The 19,167-nt window shown below is 39.2% G+C and overlaps 1 protein-coding gene across 1 annotated transcript in view; it reads right to left on the bottom strand.

Moving 5' to 3' along the window:
* cdh13 (cadherin 13, H-cadherin (heart)) overlaps nt 1-19,167 on the bottom strand; it is a 436,422-nt gene that overhangs the window by 385,348 nt on the left and 31,907 nt on the right. The window lies entirely within an intron of this gene.

Below are 19,167 nucleotides of genomic sequence, written 5' to 3'. Positions count from 1 at the left end.
GCGCTCTAGTTAATCAAATAGTGTCAGGCCTGTAATAAGTCCTTGACGGGGATTTTGTCAAGAGTATTAGGAGTCACAGGGGTCGCAGCCTAAGCAGAGAAGCCCAGACTTTCCTCTCCCCAGCCTCTTTGTCCACCTCTTCCGGAGGGGCACTGAGTTCAAGTCAAGTGAAATAGGTCGGTAATTAGTAGTTACACAATTTGATTTTACTAAATGGCGAATGTTGTGTCTTCACTCAAATTATGGTCAGTGGCAGGCAGGGCCTCAGTGCCGCCCTGACCCCTATACTGCAATCCAATATTGATTACATTAAATTATGTTCCATTGAAGATTTCTGGTCCATACATTAATTTTATTTTTCAATTAAATAATGTCAGTGATTCAATGATTACAAAGTAAATTAAGTGAATCTGTATTTCATAGTGCATATTATTGAAGTATCTGCATTTGGCTCCAATAAATTAATCATGACCAAATAATGACCTTTATTGAAAGGGATGTTTCAATTTAGGTCAAAAATTTAAATTTAGGCTAATCTTCTATTTTGGGTTCATATTTTTATATCCGAATTCTAGAGGAATCAGAGCTTCACCAGTCATGAACCTGTGCACTGCCACAGATTAAAAATGTTGATGCACAAGTCACTTCCTCTTCGCTTTATTGCATTTAAATTGAGCTATGAGTCAAGCAGTCCAATTTCAGAATCACAGCTAACACTACTAAGTCTTGATCTCATCGACTATCCTGCTAGAGGAAGCATGCATTTCTGAAATGAAAATCCATCAGGCGTACGCACGCACGCACACACACACACACACACACATTTGTCTTTGGTATAATCGTGGGGACATCTCATTGACATAATGCATATATCCTAGCCCATTCCCCTAACTCCAACCATAAAAAATTATTTCCTAACCCCATTCTTTACCCTAACCTCAACCATAACCCAATTCAAACCTAAACTCTAAAACCAAGTCTTGACCCTTAAAAAGAGGTCTGAACTTGTGGGGACCACCAAAATGTCCCCTCAATTTCAAGTTGGTCCCCATGATGGTAGTTAAACCAAGAAAAAAAACATGTGTATGGGACCCACAATGTAGACAGATTTAATATATATATATATATATAGAGAGAGAGAGAGAGATATTCATATTTCGTTGTACAACCTTTTGAACATTTTTATGTTTCTCAATGACTGAGCCTCCTGCGTGTTTCACCATCAGCCGAGTAATTTTCTTGGTGCAATTGGCTCAAGCAAAATTGTTTGAGATTAATGTAAACAGATGCAGAGTCGCCATTTTTACAGCCGCAAAAATTATGTGTACAGAGAAAGGAACACTGGACCACCTCCTATGCAAAATGAAGCCACTTTGCTCTACAGGTTTTCACCGCTCCATCAGGGGATAGGTCAAATGCAGAGAAAGAATTTCGCCCCACTTAGGTGGGTGTGACAATCAGTGGTACATTAACTTTAACTTAACTTTTTTGTTGTTGTATTTTTCAAACTGAGCAGCAAACAATGAAAAGTCATGATGAATTCTTGAGCAAAATGTGTTGGTTTATATGGCTTGGTCTGTCCGTTTGATAGCGTACACAGCTTTTCATACCTCTGCGTTTGCTCTTGCGTTAATGACCAGCGTGCATCACGTGACCAACGGCAGTCATTAACCCGAAGTGCCGCGTAGCTCGTTGCCGGGTGCTGCGCACACATCTCCAATTCTTGTACGCCGTAGATTATGGGTCGTAAGATCGCTCTTGATTGGTCCGTTTGATGGCGTACTCATCTTTTTTTCTCTCTCACTCTCCTCTGGGTAGTTTCCCTGAAGGCAACTGTGTAAGCGCAGGCGGTTTGCTTTATATTGCACTTAAAGTTGTGTTCCAAAATTCTAACGGCCATATTAGACATTTTATTTTGAGTTGAAAAATAAATAAATATAAATATATATATATATATATATATATATATATATATATATATATATATATATATATATATATATATATATATATATATTTATTTATTTATTTATTTATTTTTGGTTTTATTAATGGGCAAAAGCTATTTTATAAAATAAATTAAGACAAAGTTCTATTCAGCTGATTTCCTTTTATTTATTTTTAAAAACAATCCGATCCGTGACTTTTGTGATCCGTTGCAACAAAAAATGAATTGCAGTATGTCCAAGATTAGATCACTAATGGAGAGGCAACAATTTCAATATTCATTCAACATCTGAAGTTGCACAAAGAACGGTAAGTAAGCTAATTGGCAGTTGTTTATTGGCTAAGTATTGTTGCCAGTTGCGTAGTTAATGAGACTGTAAACTCACTGGCAGGGTTGGGAGGGTTTATTTTAAAATATATTCCATTACAGTTACAAGTTACCTGCTAAAAAATGTAGATAGTAATGTAATCCAAGTACCATAATAATAAAGTAATGTAACGATTACTTTGGATTACTTTTGGATTACTCCAATACCAAGTATGGTCATGAAGTCAAAATAAAAATAAATATCACCACAATTTATATTTCTATACAGTGCACCCTTGCTATGTGCAGGTGATAGGGACCCGGGCAGCCTGCCAATAGCAAAAATCATTGTATAACTGGTAACCATTTAAATGCATGTACAGTATTGATTGATTGATTGATTGATTGATTGATTGATTGATTGAAAAAACAGCATATGGCCTTCAAACTCAGTCACTGTCGCTAAAAAGCACCTTAGATGGATGAATGGATGATGGATAAATAGGTAGATAGATAGATAGATAGATAGATAGATAGATAGATAGATAGATAGATAGATAGGAAGAAAAGGGAACAATTATGCTTTTAAAAACACATTTCCCATGTATCTCATTTTACCCACACGCATGCATGCACTAGCATGATGATATGAGGATGGCCATGCATGACATTAACTGCAAAATTAACTTTTATCCCAGTCACGAGTTTAGCCATGGTGAATTGGTGGGAGGGATATTTGTTTGGAAGATGTAACTAACATTATGTTGTAGTGGCAGCTAGCAAGACGTTCAGCGTAGCATGCCGCAAGATCGACTGTCAGCGGAAACTGACGCGTGGGATGTGGGCCGGTGGGGTGCCTGGTGGGCCTGCAGTGCCCCGTCCTGCTGCGTTGGGTTGGGGGCGCGGGCCGCGTTGGGGTGGGGGGCGCTCCTGCTCCGGGGTTTGCTCTCCGGCCGGTGGCCCCTGCGGGGCCCGGGGGTCGTCCTTTGGCGCGGCCGCGGCCTGGGGGGCCCTGAGGTGTTGCGCTTGCTCTGTCCTGGCGGGGGTCGACGGCTCCCCTCTTTGGTGGAGATTTTCATGCATGCTAGATCCACCACACCAGCATCTATCGAGACTCAGACACAATTTGTTTCTCCCTCAGGTCATTGATTCGGTGGAGGCTGGTGTCTGTGGATCTCACTCTGCTTCGTCTGTCCTTTCTACCTTTCCTCAGTTTCTCCTTTGGGCCCTTGAGGTTTCCCTGATTTGTTGGAGTTTGGATGTCTCTGGGGTTGGTGAAGGTTAGTGGCCCGGTGGGTGGTGTCTGGTCGGTGCTGGGCTTCGCTTTTCTTTCTTTTCTTTGGTCCCCCTTCGGGTCTCCTGGCGGCCCCACAACTCTGGCTGGATTTTGAAGTGTTCGGTTTAGGTGAACGGTATGGGAATTCTTATTTATTTATTTTATTTTTTTCTCACACACGCACGCACGCACGCACACACACGCACACGCACAAACACACATACAAAAAAAAAAAAAAAAGGGGAGAACAATGATGATGACATTTCAAATGATCAATACTGAGATCTCCCAGAAAAAAAAAAAAAAAAAAAAGCAAATACGGCAATCTGTTCCACCACTCTGGGTTCACTCCTACTTTGATGGTCACCCGAAATAATATAATCTACGATGTCGTTAAAATGACTTGATATGGCTTGAAACTCAGTGTAGGACTTGTGAATCACTTGAGACTTGTCAGTCTTGACTCGGGACTTGAGAGCAAAGACTCGAGACTTACTTGTGACTTGCAAAACAATGACTTACTCCCACCTATGCACGTTTGTGTGAGATTGTGGAGATATATGTGTTGAGGAAAAAAACAAAACAAAACTCGCTAAGCACGGGGCTGCATTAAATAATTGCCATGGTGTGAGCCAACTTTCACCTCAGCAAAAATTGGCCATAAAATGCAGAGGAATCTCCACTCTGTGGCGTCCTAGCCAATAGCAGCCGTAGCGACACCCCAACTAGCAAGTGAAACTGCAGCAGAACCTGATATGTATTGCACGCAAGTATGAAGGCAAACGCACGAGCGGGGCTCCGCCATAACGTCTCCGCCATAACGTCTCCGCCATAACGTCTCCGCCGTAGCCTGACGCAGAAGTGTAACGAGGGCTTAAGTCTCAGCCACAGGTTATGGGCCCACGAGAGAGTAAACATGTTTTTGCATCACTCCTAAGATGTTCTTCTAAACTACTGATCTAGTATACCATTGTAGGATACAAGGTTGGGTGCACATTGGGTATATGCCATGAGTGTATACAACATAAGCCATTAGCATTGCCAATAGAGGTCGAAGTCCAAGGAAAGCTCTCACTCGAGTGATTGAAGACACTCCAAAATAAATATTTTGCCCGTCCCCTGTTTTTTGCTGATAACAGCAAACAACAGAGCTGTAGGCTAAGTTTCCAGTGGATTTACATAGTGCATGTATGCATGTGTGTGCACATTCACAGTGAGAAGCAAAGATTATTGAGAACCTGTCCCTATCCTGCCAACACCTGTCCGCCTGAGTGAAGCAAGTCGACACGTTTGCAATTGATGTGAAGGCAAGGAGGGAGACTTCAAGAGCCAATGACATGTAGGTTTGGCTCACTGTCATCGAGGAAATGTCAGCACAGCACACACAAACATTATGCAAAAATTGTCTTTCTGGCAGGAATGTTTAGTTGACCCTGCAACTGTACGCCATGCTGGAGAATGTAATTTATGCTGTATAGCACAAGGCCAAGCTTCAGGTTGGCTGAGTCAGTTCAAACATCCCAATTAAAAATGCACACGTTTGTACGTTACAGGGACCAAGATCGAGATGTATGTCTTCAACAAGAGTCCTTGACACCAATCACTGTATTACTTTCCTATTTAGACAGGAATTTGGTGGCATCAGTGACGTGCGGTCAGGATAGGCAAGGTAGGCACTGCCTACCCCAGGTTGAAATGAAAGTTGAAACCGTTTGGCTTTTTCTATTTATTTTTAATTAAATTCTTTCATTTCAGAAAGCCTACACTACCTATAGGTTTAAAAGTGACAACATTTGGTGATTTTCATACCTCAATTAAAAATGACTCATTACTTTGTCTGGCCTTCAAGCAAAAATGCTGCAAAAATTATCCTCTTGAAGGCACCCCGCTACTGTGCTTTTCCCAACCCTGTCCGCGTAGCGATGTGTGTTTGCGCATGCGTAGTCAGTTTCCCAGTAGAAAAGTCCTTTACGCAAATAGGCAGATACCTACGCAGCCTTTTTAGGTCGCTGTATTATTCCTATGCGAAAGTACGTTCGCACAGTGCATTCGTGAATTCAAAACACACTTAGTGCACAGCAAAGCGGTAAGATAATGCCACTCTAGAGAATACAAAACAATTTTTACGGCTTTCTTTTGAGGACAAACGGCAGCATTTGAAGGATGGGAGACCAACGCCTTATGCATCGGATCTTCAGCAAAGTAAGGGTCAAAGAATTGTTCGTACTTTTCACAAAGAATGATGCAAAAGGAAATATTGACTTTGTGGATGTGCTTCAATTAACTGGCTATTTCACTTTACATGGTGTTTGGTATTGGTATTGCTATTGCTAGTGCTAGCTTGATTTTGTGAGGAATTAGGCTGTTTTACAGGGAGATTATCACTTTATTATTATTTTTTCCGGGCGTCCAGGCGGGTTTGAAATTGTCCATTTTTCGTTGTGCGGCAAATGGGAGGCAGAGTGCACTGCAACATTTACTGTGGCTGGCAGACTGCGCACTGTCTGACGGTGGGCCAGAACTTTAGCTGAGTGGCAAGTGTTGAGCTGCCACACAGGAAGCGATGGGTACAAACCCCGCTCAAAGTAAAAAAAAATTAAAAAAGGATTGTGGAGCAAAAAATGTAAGCCTTCAAAAGAGAGTAGTTTTTTTGTTTTATTTTCTACCCATACAGAGGAGGCGTATGTTAAAATAGTTTGCATGTATGGCATCTTGTATCTGAGTATCAAGTATCTCAAGATGGTCAGGCTGAGTGTCCTCTTTTTTTGGAAATGAAAATATTGGTCACCCTAGGATACGTTGTACACTTGCCTGCCAACACACAAACGTGTAATTGGTGTGTGCGTCTCAATTTGCGACTACCTGCCTACCCAAACCTAGAGCTCACTGCACGTCACTGGGTGGCATTTAAGGGCTTTTCAGAAAGAGCACAAAAACTATGAATCAGTGAATTATTCATCAACTATCTGGGGAATAGAACCTCAGGAAAAAAAGCCAATAGATGAATTTGTGATAGTGAATTGCAAATATGAGGGTGATTTCTGTCTATTTTTTCAAAGAATAGTTGGGTACAGGTTCCACAGGGAAGAAAATTTGAATATTGTCGGTAAATTGGTGAAAATGATCAGCGTAGACTTTCTACAAAACACTAAAACATTTCTCCAATTATGCTTGCGGAATATATTCATGGACGCTCGTCGCTCAAACAACCATATGCTCCAAAATATAGAAAAACAACAACAACAAACATTGCGTGAAAGCCTGTGTCAAAAATTGCACCAAAACAATGAGGTTGACCTATGAAAACAGCAGATCTCACAGGATTTCTTTCTGAAGATCTCAGTTCAGCACGTGCCAAGTGATTAAATAACAATTGCCATGGATAATATACATCTGGGATGTGCCGTGAGGGTACACACTGCCTGCCCAAGGCTGAAATGAAAGCATTTAGCTTTTCCTATTTTTTTTTTCATTCCAGTTAACTACCTATAGGTAGGGTTGGGTACCGAGCTCCGGTATTAAACTCGCCTCTGGGCTGAATTTTTTATTTTTTTTTAAATGAGTATAACGATAAGCTCCACCCTTAATGGGTGTCTTAACAGTCTTGGGGAGATTAATCACATTTATTTTCATTTTTTTTATTAAAACTCACTCACTCCCAGCCATTTTCACTGAAGCAACCCCTTTTGCTCCTGGCTATTTTACTCGATTTTGACTGATTTTACAAGGTCCACAGAACATTCTGTTCTATGATTGTAAAAACATGGAACCTACCAAAAGAAACATTAGAGTCTCTTCATTCCTCAGGAAAAATGTATATTTGTATCTGTTTCTGTTTCTGTTTGGCAGCAATTAATGTTAGAATATAGCTTAGTTTCATCAATATTTGTTCTTAAATTGAAAATGGCTTCATTCTGTTGAAACAATCCCTTTTGAGTCTAATGTTATTAGTGCATTCTCAAATATTGATCTGTTGTAGTTCCTGTAAATGCAATCACAGGCTCTCACTGGCCATTCACATGCACTTTAAGGGTTTGCAATTGCATCGCAGTTTTCGTGTGCTCTGAAGCCCGCTGTGGTCCATTGACCAAAACTGGAATGGACATTTTTCCTCATGCAAGCTAAACTTCCCTCCGAGAGCAAGTCTTTGCTTCCTTAAGCAGCGCAAATTGAATTAGGACATTCTCGCAGCTGGCAAGTGTGAAATTGAATTGAAGTGTATCTCGAGTTGTGAGACGTGGGACTTAAAGGCCCTGAGACTGGAACCGTGTGGACTCGATTACAAACAAGAAATACGTGGAATGATCGTGGCTACCTCAAACTCACTTAGTGTTCACATGTGCATGCAATTTTTCCTCACAGGTACAATGAAGTCAGTCAAGTGTTAAGTAAGCAAAACAGATGAAAGAATCTTGCGTCCATCCATCCAATGTTTGGTCATGAATGTACCCTGCATTGCCCCACACAATGCCATCTATCCATCATTGTGCTGTTTTGGCCTAATGGAACGTTCTGCTCACAGCTCATCGTTTCCCCATAATTAAGATCTTCAGTGACTATCAATCCCATTTCAACATCCTTGTATAAAGTAGCTCGCAGCACCTGTGTTCTAACATCTCCCCCTGTTGTCTCTTTCTTTGTCCTCCTTTCTTGTTTTGCCATTTCCCTTTGACCTCTGCAGTCAGCGATTGCACCGACCCTCTCACATCAGTTATTTCCAGCCTTGATGCCAAGTGTTTGCTTTATCAGTCACATTTTCTCATCCATTCTTTGCCTCTAGCAACAGACTGCTCCATCAGTCACTGCTCAACACCCACATTCAAGCCCCCTCGCCCCCGTCGTTGTGATGGTTAATTCCATCAGTCACACGCCTCTCACACGCCCGCACCAAGCCCAGCCACTTCCATCGCAACATTAATCTATTTAACAGAGAGCAGCAGCACGCTTTCTTTGGCTGCAAGCTCAGCCCAGAAAGGAGGGGCGAAGGGAGCTTTGTCAAAACTAATATAAATGTCATGGTACAAAACAACAGTGATAATCTTTTTATTATTGTCAGGTAAATGTGGGGTAGTGGCTGGAACGGAGTCCCCAAAATAGTCTCTAATTGTAAAGTAGATCAGTCACAGCGTACGAGATCTGCTGTGGGCAAAGGAAAGTCAAGAATGTTTTGGCAAAATCATGGTTGAAGCCAGTGTTTTCTTTTTCACTGCCAGGCTACAGTATACAGGGACAAAGGTAACGAAACGACAATAAAGCATGAAACAAAGACACATGAGGATGCTGATCGTGTACTCGCCTGACTTGTCTGCAGGCAGTATGGGCTCAGTTACTACTCTGTTACGGTATGAACGTGTACATTTATTGGTTGTCTGTCTCTATTTCTGCCCTGTATTTTACTGGCGAGCAATCCAGGGTGTAGTTCGCCTTCTGCCAAAAGTCAGCTTGGATAGGCTGTGACTCTGAACTTGGGGTGGGGGAAATTTCCGATTCTTAGATGCATCGCCATTCAGACATGGACGAGTCTGAATGGAGCCACAAACGTCCACATTTTGATTTATTAAAATATGTTAATAAAGGAACAAGGTTAAAAATATTGCGTAAATCAGAAGTGCTGTACCGTCATCTTCCGGACACTTTGGGAAGCACGCACATCACACGCAGAGCGGCGCCGCACGCAGACAAAAACAAACATGGATGATGCCAACCTCCCCGTGGGATCCAAAAAGTTAGCTAAACGCAAGTTCACGTGACAGCAACAAGATCAGTCCACATTCACTATGATGGCAGAGAAAAATCCTTCTCGATCATGTAAGCAGCATGTATGGGAGCATTTTGGCAACAGTGCGCTGCGGCTGTTACTTGTCAAGAAAGCTACAAACATTAAATAAAGTAACATGCTGCCTGAACAAAGGCTGAGTTCAAAATAAAGCTCAAAAAAGAATACGTAGATGCCATGCAATAACCTTAGTACGCTTTTATTTTGAAGTTGGCCTACATGGTAACGTGACCGGTTGACGGCAAGCTTGACTTGCCTTCTACACATTTCGGCTTGCCTTATCATAATATTTAGTATAGTGCATCAACACATCACATTCCCGAAATCATATCAATTGCTAATTTAAGGCGCTAAGAAACTTCTAGTTTATTAGGCCGTCATTGTGTGATTGGGCATAAGTCTCCGGTGTTAGTGGCTATTCGCTAGCTGCAATCAGTGAGTGCACAGCTGTCTGCTATTAAAGTACTGGTAGTCGACAACTGCGGCTTTGTTATCTTTCTTTGCCTCTCTTTCAATGATGTGAACATTGGCTAGTTTGTCATTCACTCTCCACGCAGAAGGAGTATGTGCCTTAAATTGCAGTTTGAGGTATTTTTCTTTCTTTAAAAAAAGGAAAGAAAGAAAGAAAAGATAATTAGAATCATTGTTATTCTCATTTTCTTTATAAAAAAAAATCCTATTAAATAAATACAAATATTCATCTTAAAATGTAAAATATGGCTCGTGTTCCTACATTCTAAATGGACATATTTGACAATTTGAGTTGAATCTTGTTATTTTATGGAAACAAGTGTTTTTCAAAATAAAATAATCCGTGATTATTTTATCCGTGAATACATGATCTGACCGAACTGTGAGTTTTTTTTATCCATTGCACCAAGTGATTAATACTTAGTGAGATGAACAGAAATGTGTGTTGTAAAAAAGTGCATCAATATACATAAATTAAAAATAATCATAATCAAATCGTGAGGTGTCCACAGATTCCCACCCTACTCTGAACAGTATGAAAAGCCAAATAAACGTAATATTAACATTTATTTATTTGTTTATTTACAAAATTACAAAGAGAAAGACTGAGTATCAAAAAATAAAATAAAAACGGCCCAATGTAATGATAGTATTACATGGAAAAATATGTAATTTGTGAAAATAATGTAATAATATTCTTTAACTTAATAAAAAATACAATATCTTCATGAAAATAAACGTATAACATATGGGACACTAGAAATGGGCATTTGTGCCGTTTTGGGAGTGAAAACAGCCGACTTAATTCACAGCAATTCAAAGCGGCTCCCTTTAACATTCAAAGCAGGTGAGGAGCGCAGGCTACATGGCCGTAGCATAACAGACTCACTTGCTGGAGTCCATGCAAGAGATTGGTGCGCACAAAGCACATTTATATGAAACTCCAAGAAGATCTCCCCTTGCAGATGAAGTTGGCCTCTGCAAAGTAGGCACTTGGAGGCCACCTTCCACAAACGATCATGCGGCATGAATTTGATTTGAGCGAGCACCCACCCCAGATCAGAACGCAAGCAATGTTATGCTATTGGACTTCTGTGCTTGTTACAGATTGTCCATAACAAACACCATGTTCAAAAATAAGGGTGTCCATATGGGCACTTGAAAAAATTACCCATGCATCAGTAGCATAAAAAAAATGACTGTGCTCAATGAGTAGAAAAAGCAAAACCTGAATTTCACACACACAAAAATCAAAAAGAGAACTCAATGTGTCTTTTGTTGTTGCCTTACAGAGACAAGTTGCCAGGTGCAGTTGCCACTTCCATATCATTTTCACAACAAAGTTCTCCATTTCTCCTTTTTTATGTCTACCATCCACAAAAAGGATCACTAGCAGAGTCAAAACGTTGCAAACAGCATGCAGCCAAAGATGCTCAAGTGGAACAGACACAGCTTATGTGTGTGTCTTGACCTCCACTGACCCCCTGAGATTGACTCACCGAAACCCTGGGGTAAAGTTGAATCCAGGTTAAGAACCACTGATCTAGACAGACAGCAGCTTCTGATCTCAAAGTGCAGTTTTTACATTAGTGCGGGAATTGTGGAATTCACCTGTTAAAATGATGTCTTCATTTTCAGAATCTTTTATCATCATCCTTTATCTAATAATTGCACTTTGCTTTTCAATGAAGCGCTCATTTGATAAACTGGTATGCTTATGTACTGTGTATACCTCCACCAAAGCCAGTCTGTCTTGGAAGAATTGAAGAATGGAAGAAAATAATTATGATGTGCCAATTTCAATTCTGATCCACAGACTCTACAAAATGGTAAGTCACTGCCAATTACATAGACCAGAACAGAAACATGTGAAATAATATGTAGATATGTGCAAATGAAATGTACTTCACTTCTAAAAGGGGTAATGTGAAATCAGTTGTGTGTGTGTTTTAATCATATTCCTGTTAACAAACCGGACGGAAGTTGAAGACATAGCCTTGGAGATACTAATGCAGATGCAATTCTTATGACTATGTATGTAAACAAAGCCTACAATTGTACATGCTAATCTTGTTTATTTCTGGTTCCCAAACTTTTAAGACAAAGCACCACCTAAAAAGTTCTTCAGCCTCCAAGTACCATCATGACTGTTTTTAATGTAGAAACTTATAGAAGCAAATTTGAACATTAATACTACAATAACAAAGAAAAAACAATTTAAATGAGCCTAAGAGCGTAATTGTTCGCTGGTTTTTGAGAAGAATGAAAAAAGGCATGGCAAATTCCACCCTGTCATTTAATCTGAAGAAATGTTTTCGTAACGCCGTTGTGCGTGTTCATTCCTAACTCGTTTCCATTAGCTACGCAAAGTGTGCATCACTTTGAGTGTTTATGTAGCCGGTGAGCTTCGCTTTCAGCTATTTATTGTAGCTCCACTGATCTCACTGCGTACTTTACTTAACTTTACTTTTACTTATTTGAGCGAGGCCGGCTGTTGAGACACTCAGGGAAGATGAGCTTGCGCGCACACACATTTGATAGGTGTTTCCTCGGGAAGATCGAGTAGAGTAAGGAGGATGGTCTTGTGCATGCGCATTCTTAAAAAGTGCCAAACAGACGTTTGGCATCTACTTTTCAAGAAAACCCTCTATTATGCCTTTAATCTGCCGATGTCATGCATGGACCCCGGTGAGTCTGTTTGTGCAATGTCAAGCCTAATCGGGCATACTGCGCTCCGAGCCCTCATCTCTCTGCAAATGAGGAAGACCGCTATGATTTGCCGGGAAAATGCGTTGTTCCATCTCACATTGCGCCCAATTCTACCACCACAAAGTTTACAAAAATACCAAAATAAAAAAACTCCTCCAATGCACACAGTACTTTGTGCTAGTCTTGCACAGGGAACGAAAAAGGGAACAGTATTGAGAAGAGAGAGCTTTTTTTTTTATATATATATATATTATTAAAAAGTCCATAGTGCTCTCAGCATGTCTTAAAAGTTGAATGAAAATCTAAACAAGTACATTTGTTTTCCAAAATGTTTTCTTTGGTAAATATTTTTCCAAAATTTCTATATAAATGAAGTGTTAAATTTTTACCTATTTTTCTTTTAATTTCAAACAGAAACAATTTTAAACAAAACCCAAAAAAGGACAGGAGGTTACAAGTGACGGCAGTTTTAAATTGATCTCTTATCGGCCTTCAGATTTATATATATATATATATATATATATATATATATATATATATATATATATATATATATATATATATATATATATATATATATATATATGTAGGTGTGAATTGTAATTTGTATCATGATTCATAGGTCACGATTTGATTTGATACCGCTTAATCCCAATACGAGTCTACAAATTGATTATAGTGATTTTTTTTTTTACTCAAATTTAGAAAATACAAAACAGTAAACTTGTACATGTACACTGTAAGATTTGTATGAAAATGTATTTATTTATCTGAAAATTCAGGCTTATAACTGAGCCACTGCATTTAACAAGCAGGTTGCACTCTGTTTCGTGTTCGAACAGCACTGAAATAAAATATTAAGACTTAATGTTCCATTAATATAACATTCTTCCATGCTTAATGTGTGAATCCAAACCCTAAGATGTTTAAAAATCGATTCAGCCGCATGTTAAATCAATTCGATATATATATATATATATATATATATATATATACATTCATACATTTTCTTAACCACTTTTCCTCACAAGGGTCGCGGGCTGGAGCCTATCCCAGCTGGCTTCTGGCAGTAGGCGGGGTACACCCTGAACTGGTTGCCAGCCAATCGCAGATATATATATATATATATATATATATATATATATATATATATATATATATATATATATATATATATATATATATATTTATTTATTTATTTATATATTTATATATATATTTATATATACATTTATTTTTATATTTTTATTTTTTAAGAGGCAGATGTCAATATTTGTCAAAATGACGAATATTGGTGCTGATAGAGGGCCCTGCTGGTAATCGGTCTATCCCTAATTGTGACAGTGGGCTGACTGACTTTTATATATTTTAGTTTAATGAGTTCGCTGAGATGACTGAAAATGGGTGGATTTATCTACTTAGTTGCACTGATTTTTGTACACACGGTGAGATGTATGTATAGGCTAGGCTAACATCCACCAATGTTCTAGACAGCCAAAGTACTGAAACCCATGCAATGACAGAGGCACTATTGTTATTATCAGTAGCAAAGGTAGCATCAATTTGATGTTGATGAGATTGTCTTCTGGACAATGTATGCAGGTGTAGTGTCTTTGAAAAAGTTCAAATAAAATAAAAATAATTGTGCTTTCAAAAATGGCTGATGACAGAAAACCAAATAGTTACAATCCAACGTTGGTGATGAAAGGAGGGAGAGATGAAGTGTAAGATCAGAGAAAACGAGTGAAGGCTGAGCAGGAGGCTTTTTTTCTTCACTGAATTTGGTTAATTTAGCAGGATTTCATTGGAATCGTCTGTTAACACTGATGCAGTTTACTCCTTTTGTCTTAGTTCTCCTGGATATGCTGTCGTTCCCACATAAGAGGATTTCTAACAATCATCAATGCATCTTCCATCCTTTCCATTAGCTTCCCTACGTTGATTATGCCTTTGTGGAAGTTCTCATTTAGAACTCCCAAGTGATATGTCCTTTCTCTAATGAATACAGGAAATAAATAAAATATTCATCCAGACATTTACTATTCGCTTTCCACATCTCATCCGTTCTTGCCTTTTCATCTGCTGGATGTGCTGACAGCATCAATCTCATTTTATTCTTCATTCTGTCCCTCAAAGTCAGATTCTGCCAATCAAGCTTTGTGGCTGTCTTAAGTTTCACATATTATTTCATGTCCTATAAGCCTGTTTTTTCCCTCCAACCAGCTCATCTTAAAAAGCCCTTCAACAACCCATCAGTGCTTTCATTCGGCACTTCTTTTCCTTTCGACTCACAAGCCTCTTGCCATCACTGAATCCTTCCCTCATCACTGTCGGACTTGTTACAGAAAGGAAGAAAAAAAGCATCTCCTTTTCTGTTAAAAGTCTGTTCCTATGACTTAAATCTTATGAATGTGAGTGCACATCAGCTGCCTACATCGTTATCAACATGATACCACATCCAATACAAACTTTCTCAAACTTCGAAAACTTTCAATTTTGAAGTGCTCATTAAAGCATGAATTCGGAATTACTTGCTAAGAGAATGGCATGATACCAGGTTTTAATTGACCATATGGAAAACAATCAAAGTTTGGCAGAAATCCAATGTCACAAAATTTGTTGTCTTCTGGCTTTTTTTTTTTTTTGCAAGATTCAATAATCAGGATCAAAATCATCATAATCTACTCGCAATTCCAACACCGTTTTCACAGCTGATGTTCCTAATTGGTCTTTAGCCCAATTTAAAATTAGTAATTTGCCAGATAGGTTATGTCTGAACAATGCTATAGGACGTAAAACTTTAACTGCTGTGGCCCACTGGAAAGTTTAGAGAAGTTTCCTCTTATAGGTTTGGTTTCTTTTGATGGCTGCTCATCCTAATGCATCTTAATTCGCTTCTGAATACCTGTTGAGTGGCGGTTCTGTGTAGGGGCTAACAGGGCTGACAGGTGCCAGTGCATCTTTAACACTGTCTGGACCCCATCCTCCAAAAGAAGATCATGCCAAACTGTAATTATTACAATTGTCAGTAGTGCCAATGTAGGGGGATCTAATGCACATGGCCTAACGCTGTAGATACTGTAGATCTATCTTATTTTGTGTGAAGGTCTCAACGGCAAAGTCACTTTTTAAAATACACATTTTAAAGAATAACTTAAGGTAACAGTGATCGGTGACAGTCACACTTCTCTACCAGCCAAAGTTTGGCCTTCAAAATAAATAATGTGCCAGTATAATAACACAGTTACACCATAGGATCCTTTAGTGCGGTAAGCCACTGTAAATGCCGGTCAAGGGTACGTTTTGTTGATTTATGCCGAGAGCTACAAGTTGCTGGCACCCAACCAGCAAGACGCAGTGAGAACTAGCAAGAAATAATAACCAAGAACAATATTGTACTGTCAAGAAAAATATGTGCTGGCTAACTATTATAGTGAGTCTAAAGCGAGTCTACAACATTTTAATATTATGTTATTTCTACTGCCATGATCTATGTTTTGTTGAATTGGTTTTAGATAGATTTGGTTTGTTATGTTTTTCCTTGTGTGACTTTTGTCAATGTCTGTCTTGTCTTGTTGTATTGTGTTCACCTGTAATTGGTGTGACCGCCCCTTGAGTCATCTAATCAGCTCAGTGTTTCCAACAGATTTGAAATCTACTTGGGTGGACTCCGGCGGACTCCTGTTACGTCTCCTCTAGCCTCACGTTCCACAAGTGACGGTGAACTAAAGTTACATGCGGTAGGTATATCCTGTCGCGACACGTTTTTTTTCTTTTTAAATATATTTTTAATACATTTTCTTGAAAACTTCTTGGGTGGTGGCCAATTTACTTGGGTGGTCTGCCCAAGTATTAACATGGTGTGGGAAACACTGCGCCTCCTTCAGCCACTTGTGTCTTGTCCAGGTGTTTCTTGTTGTCTCATCAGTTTGTATGTGTTAAGTGGACTGCATTCCTTCATCCCTTGTATGTTTATTGTACTTGTAACGTCTCATTGTTGATATTGCCTCAACCCAAGTACCTTTTCAAGTTTCATTTTCATTGTGTTTCTTTGGTCACTTTGTACCTTAGACTTTGGTTGAGTTTGTATTTTGTTGTTGTTTTTTGACAACTCAAGTACCTCTTATCGGTGTTTTCATTCCCATTAAAGTACTTTTTGTGAGCACACCTGCCCCATCGCCTTGCTTCTCAGCATTTGGGTACACCATCATAACAAAAAAGCACAGTTACACTGATGCTGAAATGTTGTGTATTACTTTGTATTGTTTTATTGTCTATACTTAAAAATGAAGAGAAACATACACTTTTGTCGAAATTGCTTCACAGTATTTAATCATACATGCTTTTCATATGGATGCTTCCCTCGGGTAGAAGCTTGAGGGAAGCATCCTTTTGCATGCGACTGTCTTTTATTGTTCTCAATATTTTCTCTCATTGTATTTTATTAACTGACCAGCATCCAAGACTGTAATGAGCTCAAGCTAGACTCCTTACATGCATCACACATTCCCATTTTTAAATGCAATGTCATATGAATTGTTCTTGTTAATTAAACATTTATGTAATGCTGATTTTAATGTCATTGACATAAATTACACGCACGAAAACATGCAAGGCCCCTTCCTGCCCCTCACACCCCCTCCTTACTCTCAGGATCTTCGTCTGTTTGTCTGTGTCCTCTCTTTTTATAACAGTGTCTCCCAAGTCCTCTGGCTCTCTCTCTCTCTGTGGCACTCTCAACTTGTTTCTCTTGAGCTTTTTCAACACCGTCATCTGATTCTGTCTCAATGTCTGCCTCATTGTTATTCGTCTTCATGGTGCAGAAATAGGACATGGAGAGGAATGCACAACATTTTAGTACCCCAGTCTATGAATAACATTTATGTTAATTGGCTACTGTTGCTGGTTTTGTGTTGTGGTAAGGTTAACTCATGTTAGCGAATAAGTTTGTTAAACCCCCCTCCCCCACATTGGTTAAGAACTGCATCTGTTAAATGTAATTGTCCCACGGGGAAAAATAAGTGATCTCAATTTGCTCATTTTTATTCTTACACATGCAATAAGGCAAACAGGTATAGGCATACAATCACTAGTCAGGTTTCCATCTAATTGTTGTTTTCCATCTAGAATTGCATTAATAAATTGCATTAATATTCGCTTCTTTAATTAATTCCAAAAAGATTTGTTTCGTTGTCCCCCCAAACATACCTTACTTTACTGTCTGCCATTGATTTGTGACTACAAACGTACTTGTGACATAATATATATATATATATATATATATAATCAAAACGTGCAACGTGTTTCCGGTCATTCACAAAACCTGTTTCCGTAGCCAAACTTCGCATTTTTTCCCTGATACGCTTCCAAATCCACCCCCTCCAAGCGTAAAAACGTTTTTGCAAATTTTGGGCCTTTTTTTTGTCTTTCCATTCAGTTTTATTTTCGCATTTTTTGAAAATTCAAATAAAAATGGGTGGATGAAAACTAGTGATGCACCAAATATTCGGCTACAGAAAATTTTCGGCAGAAAATTGCTATTTTTTGCCAGTTTTGGCATTAGGCCGAAAATAAAATTAAAGCCAAAAGAATATGGCCGAAGTAGGATGTTGTGGTGACGCAAGCAAAAAATCGCTGCAAGCACGCGTCTGTTTGAATTAAACGAACGAGAGGGTGAGTGTCCGCCTCGCTGGCTTTTTACCGTGTGAGTTTGCACCGATCGGTCACAGCAACTTCCGGGGTCGTTGCGCACACGGGAGTAGAGGGGCGTCGCTTGGAGTAAAACATCTAAGTGGGTCGAAAAAATACAGAACTGCCGTGTACTGCAGTACAGTTGAGCCACTCTTTCTCCTGCAGCGCCTTCCTTTTTTAAATTTTTTTTACAAGAGCCCCTTGAACGAAGCCTTTTTACGGGCATCCCGGTGGCTGTACTAAATACTTTAGCTAATGCTAACACTATTGCTATCAACTTTTTTAAACATGGAAACACTTAACGCTATCTCCGGGTGGCGACAGACCTGTGACTTTGCAGTCCGTTCCCAAAGCCGATTAGCTGGTGCGAACAAATGTATTTATTTATTTTTAAACGTTGGTGATATGTGACTGTGCCAATTTTAAGTGTGCCACATATTTTGTTGCCGCATGCATCCGTGCCCGCCTGCGCGAACTACATTGACTAGAAAGTGCAATCGCACCGCCAGAAAATGCTCAACCCTCGTTTGGTGTTTAAAGGACCATTAGCCAACATGTCTGCAGCGTGGGCACATTTCAATGTATATTGTGCTTTGTTAAAATGCCAGTGCTAAATAAATATTTTATAATAATATTATAATTTTAATTAATTATAATAAATGCAATGATAGTAAGAATTGGCATACATTTTTTTGCGCCGTTTCGGTTTTCGGCCAAGCCTTTTTCATTTTTGGTTTCGGCCAAACATTTTCATTTCTGTGCATCCCTAATGAAAACCCAACTACTGGGAAGCTCAATATACACTTACACTTCACAGTTGTGCTTGTATATTTTTGATCAGTGAAGCTTTTTTACTGTATGTCTCAGTCCTTTTTTTTTTAATTTTTTTTTGTGGTTGCATTACTCAAAATGGGTCGCTTTACAGTTAATTGCTTGCCAGCTGTTTCCTGACTACTGGGGTCTATTTCACAAAGCAGTTTAAGTGAGAAC

The sequence above is a fragment of the Vanacampus margaritifer genome, chromosome 6 (assembly GCF_051991255.1).
Source record: "Vanacampus margaritifer isolate UIUO_Vmar chromosome 6, RoL_Vmar_1.0, whole genome shotgun sequence".
NCBI classification, from domain to species: domain Eukaryota; kingdom Metazoa; phylum Chordata; class Actinopteri; order Syngnathiformes; family Syngnathidae; genus Vanacampus; species Vanacampus margaritifer.
This window is presented reverse-complemented; position numbering and strand designations above follow the sequence as displayed.